The following is a 6,000-nucleotide window of genomic DNA, read 5'->3' on the forward strand; positions in this document are numbered from 1 at the left end:
GTTTACACATGGATGCAGGGTGCACGGACTGCAGTCCGGGCGCCGATGAGCCCGAACTGTGCGCTTGTGGCCACGCCAAATGGTCTCAAAAACTGTGAAAATTGCACTGCAAACTGGTGAATGAGGCACGTACGCGTCAAACTGACACCGAGAAGCCACGCACGCGATCGCCTCGAGTAATTCAGCACCGTATACAAATGCGCGTCGCATCTCTCCGTGCATGCGCGCAAAGTGATGATTGAATCGACACACAAATAAACGTGACCCGGCCTGCTCGGCTCATCAGCAGCCAGTGGAATTTGCGACGCCAAAGTGACAGGGAGAAAAAAAAAAATGAAGAAGCCAGCTGCGGGCTGGGAGAAAACAAAAACAAAAGAAGTGCCATCAGCACTCGGTGTTCCCAGGTGGTCTCCCTCCCAAGTACTGACCGAGCCCAATGCTGCTTAGCTTCGGTGATCGGACGAGAACCGGCGTATTCAGCATGGTATGGCCGATGGCGAGAAACAGTCGTTTCGAGAGGCTTTTGTACTGTTTTAACACCTCTGACTACACATCCAGCTAAGCGCTGTCTTTGTTATGAGGCACCGAGTGTTCATTTACATGTTCTGAGCTGTTTCCAACCATTCTGGCGAACCGAGCGCGCTTTGGCACTCCAAAAAATGAAAAGCAGTGCGAGAGCAACGATCGCGAGTTGTTTACACATGGATGCATGGTGCACGGACTGCAGTCCGTGCGCCGATGAGCCCGAACTGTGCGCTTGTGGCCACGCCAAATGGTCTCAAAAACTGTGAAAATTGCACTGCAAACTGGTGAATGGGGCACGTACGCGTCAAACTGACACCGAGAAGCCACGCACGCGACCGCCTCGAGTAATTCTGCACCGTATACATATGCGCGTCGCATCTCTCCGTGCATGCGCGCAAAGTGATGATTGAATCGACACACAAATAAACGTGACCCGGCCTGCTCGGCTCATCAGCAGCCAGTGGAATTTGCGACGCCAAAGTGACAGGGAGAAAAAAAAATGAAGAAGCCAGCTGCGGGCTGGGAGAAAACAAAAACAAAAGAAGTGCCATCAGCACTCGGTGTTCCCAGGTGGTCTCCCTCCCAAGTACTGACCGAGCCCAATGCTGCTTAGCTTCGGTGATCGGACGAGAACCGGCGTATTCAGCATGGTATGGCCGATGGCGAGAAACAGTCGTTTCGAGAGGCTTATGTACTGTTTTAACACCTCTGACTACACATCCAGCTAAGCGCTGTCTTTGTTATGAGGCACCGAGTGTTCATTTACATGTTCTGAGCTGTTTCCAACCATTCTGACGAACCGAGCGCGCGTTGGCACTACAAAAATTGAAGAGCAGTGCGAGAGCGGCGATCGCGAGTTGTTTACACATGGATGCAGGGTGCACGGACTGCAGTCCGGGCGCCGATGAGCCGAACTGTGCGCTTGTGGCCACGCCAAATGGTCTCAAAAACTGTGAAAATTGCACTGCAAACTGGTGAATGAGGCACGTACGCGTCAAACTGACACCGAGAAGCCACGCACGCGATCGCCTCGAGTAATTCTGCACCGTATACATATGCGCGTCGCATCTCTCCGTGCATGCGCGCAAAGTGATGATTGAATTGACACACAAACGTGACCCGGCCTGCTCGGCTCATCAGCAGCCAGTGGAATTTGCGACGCCAAAGTGACAGGGAGAAAAAAAAAATGAAGAAGCCAGCTGCGGGCTGGGAGAAAACAAAAACAAAAGAAGTGCCATCAGCACTCGCTGTTCCCAGGTGGTCTCCCTCCCAAGTACTGACCGAGCCCAATGCTGCTTAGCTTCGGTGATCGGACGAGAACCGGCGTATTCAGCATGGTAAACAAAAGAAGTGCCATCAGCACTCGCTGTTCCCAGGTGGTCTCCCTCCCAAGTACTGACCGAGCCCAATGCTGCTTAGCTTCGGTGATCGGACGAGAACCGGCGTATTCAGCATGGTATGGCCGATGGCGAGAAACAGTCGTTTCGAGAGGCTTATGTACTGTTTTAACGCCTCTGACTACACATGCAGCTAAGCGCTGTCTTTGTTATGAGGCACCGAGTGTTCATTTACATGTTCTGAGCTGTTTCCAACCATTCTGACGAACCGAGCGCGCGTTGGCACTACAAAAATTGAAGAGCAGTGCGAGAGCGGCGATCGCGAGTTGTTTACACATGGATGCAGGGTGCACGGACTGCAGTCCGGGCGCCGATGAGCCCGAACTGTGCGCTTGTGGCCACGCCAAATGGTCTCAAAAACTGTGAAAATTGCACTGCAAACTGGTGAATGAGGCACGTACGCGTCAAACTGACACCGAGAAGCCACGCACGCGATCGCCTCGAGTAATTCTGCACCGTATACATATGCGCGTCGCATCTCTCCGTGCATGCGCGCAAAGTGATGATTGAATTGACACACAAACGTGACCCGGCCTGCTCGGCTCATCAGCAGCCAGTGGAATTTGCGACGCCAAAGTGACAGGGAGAAAAAAAAAATGAAGAAGCCAGCTGCGGGCTGGGAGAAAACAAAAACAAAAGAAGTGCCATCAGCACTCGGTGTTCCCAGGTGGTCTCCCTCCCAAGTACTGACCGAGCCCAATGCTGCTTAGCTTCGGTGATCGGACGAGAACCGGCGTATTCAGCATGGTATGGCCGATGGCGAGAAACAGTCGTTTCGAGAGGCTTATGTACTGTTTTAACGCCTCTGACTACACATGCAGCTAAGCGCTGGCTTTGTTATGAGGCACCGAGTGCTCATTTACATGTTCTGAGCTGTTTCCAACCATTCTGACGAACCGAGCGCGCGTTGGCACTACAAAAATTGAAGAGCAGTGCGAGAGCGGCGATCGCGAGTTGTTTACACATGGATGCAGGGTGCACGGACTGCAGTCCGGGCGCCGATGAGCCCGAACTGTGCGCTTGTGGCCACGCCAAATGGTCTCAAAAACTGTGAAAATTGCACTGCAAACTGGTGAATGAGGCACGTACGCGTCAAACTGACACCGAGAAGCCACGCACGCGATCGCCTCGAGTAATTCTGCACCGTATACATATGCGCGTCGCATCTCTCCGTGCATGCGCGCAAAGTGATGATTGAATCGACACACAAATAAACGTGACCCGGCCTGCTCGGCTCATCAGCAGCCAGTGGAATTTGCGACGCCAAAGTGACAGGGAGAAAAAAAAATGAAGAAGCCAGCTGCGGGCTGGGAGAAAACAAAAACAAAAGAAGTGCCATCAGCACTCGGTGTTCCCAGGTGGTCTCCCTCCCAAGTACTGACCGAGCCCAATGCTGCTTAGCTTCGGTGATCGGACGAGAACCGGCGTATTCAGCATGGTATGGCCGATGGCGAGAAACAGTCGTTTCGAGAGGCTTATGTACTGTTTTAACGCCTCTGACTACACATGCAGCTAAGCGCTGTCTTTGTTATGAGGCACCGAGTGTTCATTTACATGTTCTGAGCTGTTTCCAACCATTCTGACGAACCGAGCGCGCGTTGGCACTACAAAAATTGAAGAGCAGTGCGAGAGCGGCGATCGCGAGTTGTTTACACATGGATGCAGGGTGCACGGACTGCAGTCCGGGCGCCGATGAGCCGAACTGTGCGCTTGTGGCCACGCCAAATGGTCTCAAAAACTGTGAAAATTGCACTGCAAACTGGTGAATGAGGCACGTACGCGTCAAACTGACACCGAGAAGCCACGCACGCGATCGCCTCGAGTAATTCTGCACCGTATACATATGCGCGTCGCATCTCTCCGTGCATGCGCGCAAAGTGATGATTGAATTGACACACAAACGTGACCCGGCCTGCTCGGCTCATCAGCAGCCAGTGGAATTTGCGACGCCAAAGTGACAGGGAGAAAAAAAAAATGAAGAAGCCAGCTGCGGGCTGGGAGAAAACAAAAACAAAAGAAGTGCCATCAGCACTCGGTGTTCCCAGGTGGTCTCCCTCCCAAGTACTGACCGAGCCCAATGCTGCTTAGCTTCGGTGATCGGACGAGAACCGGCGTATTCAGCATGGTATGGCCGATGGCGAGAAACAGTCGTTTCGAGAGGCTTATGTACTGTTTTAACGCCTCTGACTACACATGCAGCTAAGCGCTGTCTTTGTTATGAGGCACCGAGTGTTCATTTACATGTTCTGAGCTGTTTCCAACCATTCTGACGAACCGAGCGCGCGTTGGCACTACAAAAATTGAAGAGCAGTGCGAGAGCGGCGATCGCGAGTTGTTTACACATGGATGCAGGGTGCACGGACTGCAGTCCGGGCGCCGATGAGCCCGAACTGTGCGCTTGTGGCCACGCCAAATGGTCTCAAAAACTGTGAAAATTGCACTGCAAACTGGTGAATGAGGCACGTACGCGTCAAACTGACAGCGAGAAGCCACGCACGCGATCGCCTCGAGTAATTCTGCACCGTATACATATGCGCGTCGCATCTCTCCGTGCATGCGCGCAAAGTGATGATTGAATCGACACACAAATAAACGTGACCCGGCCTGCTCGGCTCATCAGCAGCCAGTGGAATTTGCGACGCCAAAGTGACAGGGAGAAAAAAAAATGAAGAAGCCAGCTGCGGGCTGGGAGAAAACAAAAACAAAAGAAGTGCCATCAGCACTCGGTGTTCCCAGGTGGTCTCCCTCCCAAGTACTGACCGAGCCCAATGCTGCTTAGCTTCGGTGATCGGACGAGAACCGGCGTATTCAGCATGGTATGGGCGATGGCGAGAAACAGTCGTTTCGAGAGGCTTATGTACTGTTTTAACGCCTCTGACTACACATGCAGCTAAGCGCTGGCTTTGTTATGAGGCACCGAGTGCTCATTTACATGTTCTGAGCTGTTTCCAACCATTCTGACGAACCGAGCGCGCGTTGGCACTACAAAAATTGAAGAGCAGTGCGAGAGCGGCGATCGCGAGTTGTTTACACATGGATGCAGGGTGCACGGACTGCAGTCCGGGCGCCGATGAGCCCGAACTGTGCGCTTGTGGGCACGCCAAATGGTCTCAAAAACTGTGAAAATTGCACTGCAAACTGGTGAATGAGGCACGTACGCGTCAAACTGACACCGAGAAGCCACGCACGCGATCGCCTCGAGTAATTCTGCACCGTATACATATGCGCGTCGCATCTCTCCGTGCATGCGCGCAAAGTGATGATTGAATCGACACACAAATAAACGTGACCCGGCCTGCTCGGCTCATCAGCAGCCAGTGGAATTTGCGACGCCAAAGTGACAGGGAGAAAAAAAAATGAAGAAGCCAGCTGCGGGCTGGGAGAAAACAAAAACAAAAGAAGTGCCATCAGCACTCGGTGTTCCCAGGTGGTCTCCCTCCCAAGTACTGACCGAGCCCAATGCTGCTTAGCTTCGGTGATCGGACGAGAACCGGCGTATTCAGCATGGTATGGCCGATTTTTCTTTTTTTTTTTTTTTTTTTTTTTTTTTTTTTTTTTTTTCAGTAACAAAAACCTTTATTTACACATATATGTACAAGGCAGCAACTCAGCCAATAGCCGAGTGCATTGATTGCTTCTAGTGTCAACGTCGGCCATATGAAGCGTGAGGGGACATTAAGGACAATAAAAAATTATGTCCAGAGGTCTGGCAAGAAAGGGTCAGAAAAAGTGTAACATATAAGCCTACAATGAGCCGCCACTAAAGGACAAAGGGGGAAACCAGAAAAGTAGAGAGAAAAACCCAAAAAAAAAAAAAAAAAAAAAAAAAAAAAAAAAAAAAAAAACGCCACTTGTGCAACGCAGCGTGAAGCATCAGCGGCACCCAAACCGTTCGTACTGGCGTGTCTTGAAGACCATCACAGCGCGGCAGCCTCGCTGTAGTTCCTCCTGCAGGTTTTCGTCGGTGCCAGAGGACTCCAGTGCACTCACTGTCCACTCTGTTTTGTCCAATAGGTGCCGCCACGCTGGTTTCGGCCAACGCACGCACTCCACCACATCCACGCGCGCACGCCAGAGG

At 52.0% G+C, this 6,000-nt stretch overlaps 7 non-coding genes and 2 pseudogenes across 7 annotated transcripts; all 9 read right to left on the reverse strand.

The window, feature by feature from the left end:
• Positions 1 to 379: 379 nt before the first annotated feature.
• LOC146192905 (5S ribosomal RNA) lies at positions 380 to 498 on the reverse strand. Its single transcript, XR_014707058.1, has one exon. It is a non-coding gene; the product is annotated as a 5S ribosomal RNA (ribosomal RNA).
• A 572-nt stretch (positions 499 to 1,070) lies between these two features.
• Positions 1,071 to 1,189, reverse strand: LOC146192906 (5S ribosomal RNA). Its single transcript, XR_014707059.1, has one exon. It is a non-coding gene; the product is annotated as a 5S ribosomal RNA (ribosomal RNA).
• Positions 1,190 to 1,757: 568 nt separating this feature from the next.
• On the reverse strand, positions 1,758 to 1,875 carry LOC146192907 (5S ribosomal RNA; annotated as a pseudogene).
• Position 1,876: 1 nt separating this feature from the next.
• LOC146192908 (5S ribosomal RNA) lies at positions 1,877 to 1,995 on the reverse strand. The gene has a single exon (XR_014707074.1). It is a non-coding gene; the product is annotated as a 5S ribosomal RNA (ribosomal RNA).
• A 569-nt stretch (positions 1,996 to 2,564) lies between these two features.
• LOC146192909 (5S ribosomal RNA) lies at positions 2,565 to 2,683 on the reverse strand. Its single transcript, XR_014707060.1, has one exon. It is a non-coding gene; the product is annotated as a 5S ribosomal RNA (ribosomal RNA).
• Positions 2,684 to 3,255: 572 nt separating this feature from the next.
• LOC146192910 (5S ribosomal RNA) lies at positions 3,256 to 3,374 on the reverse strand. The gene has a single exon (XR_014707061.1). It is a non-coding gene; the product is annotated as a 5S ribosomal RNA (ribosomal RNA).
• A 568-nt stretch (positions 3,375 to 3,942) lies between these two features.
• LOC146192911 (5S ribosomal RNA) lies at positions 3,943 to 4,061 on the reverse strand. The gene has a single exon (XR_014707062.1). It is a non-coding gene; the product is annotated as a 5S ribosomal RNA (ribosomal RNA).
• Positions 4,062 to 4,633: 572 nt separating this feature from the next.
• Positions 4,634 to 4,752, reverse strand: LOC146192912 (5S ribosomal RNA). Its single transcript, XR_014707092.1, has one exon. It is a non-coding gene; the product is annotated as a 5S ribosomal RNA (ribosomal RNA).
• A 572-nt stretch (positions 4,753 to 5,324) lies between these two features.
• LOC146192913 (5S ribosomal RNA) lies at positions 5,325 to 5,443 on the reverse strand (annotated as a pseudogene).
• Between the last annotated feature and the right edge of the window lie 557 nt (positions 5,444 to 6,000).

Source organism: Amblyomma maculatum, chromosome 4 (assembly GCF_055883805.1).
Source record: "Amblyomma maculatum isolate TAMU_Amacu chromosome 4, ASM5588380v1, whole genome shotgun sequence".
NCBI lineage: Eukaryota > Metazoa > Arthropoda > Arachnida > Ixodida > Ixodidae > Amblyomma > Amblyomma maculatum.